We start from the raw sequence: 813 nt of genomic DNA on the forward strand, positions 1-813 counted from the left end.
TAGATTTTTCGTGAGGAATTTCGATTTCTTGTCTGGAGTTTAATTTCTTTAAAGTACATCTAAAATGATTTGTTCAAACAGAACCAACAAATTGCAAAACATGGTCAAATATAAATTTTATATTAAGATAGCGCATTAAGTTTTAACTGTGTAAGAGGCATATCGTTCTGCCCGGAGTTTGGATACACTGTCGTTTTCCCGCTCTGTTAAAAAAATCTGGTTCGACATTCAGTTACATTCCAATTGAGCTAATTATTATAGGTAGTAATACTGACGGATCCTCACATACGAAACGAGAGTTTTTGTCAAGAGACAATAATGTACTGACTTTATTTATTTTATTATTATAATATTTCCATTAATGCAATACAGAATAAACGTTTCTTCAATAGGCCTCTTCTTGTTACTGATGCATTAGAAATATATTTCGATAACACATCTTCCTTCATTCATCACTTAAAGCAAGGCGGTTTGATGGTAAATATATTAAAACTATCATCACTTTTATGCAGGTTATGAGCTCACTGTATATATATCAATAACTCATATTTATATTTCAAAGTGCAACTGAGAAGGAGCTGTAAGCACGTCTTACACCATATCGCCATTAGAACATCATTAGAGAAACCATTAGAACATCATTAGAGAAACCACGATTATTCTTTGGCCTTACAATCGTGAGTATATTACTTAAAACTAATATCGAGTTCGACATTATTTAAAACCACAGATGTCTATATTTCGTATTTGAACAGTATACGTTTTGATTGTTTTTTTAATTTTGTGCAAAGCTACACGAAGGTTATCTGCGCC

At 31.9% G+C, this 813-nt stretch overlaps 1 protein-coding gene across 1 annotated transcript in view; it reads left to right on the top strand.

Moving 5' to 3' along the window:
* The first annotated feature begins 575 nt into the window (after positions 1-575).
* Positions 576-813, top strand: part of LOC106456976 (sulfotransferase 1C4-like) — a 2,214-nt gene continuing 1,976 nt past the window's right edge. The window contains exon 1 of the mRNA XM_022382788.1: positions 576-677. The gene's annotated coding sequence lies outside the window, so the exon portion shown is untranslated. The remainder of the gene's footprint in view (positions 678-813) is intronic.

This window comes from Limulus polyphemus, unplaced genomic scaffold (genome assembly GCF_000517525.1).
Source record: "Limulus polyphemus unplaced genomic scaffold, Limulus_polyphemus-2.1.2 Scaffold277, whole genome shotgun sequence".
In the NCBI taxonomy this organism is placed as follows: Eukaryota; Metazoa; Arthropoda; class Merostomata; order Xiphosura; family Limulidae; genus Limulus; species Limulus polyphemus.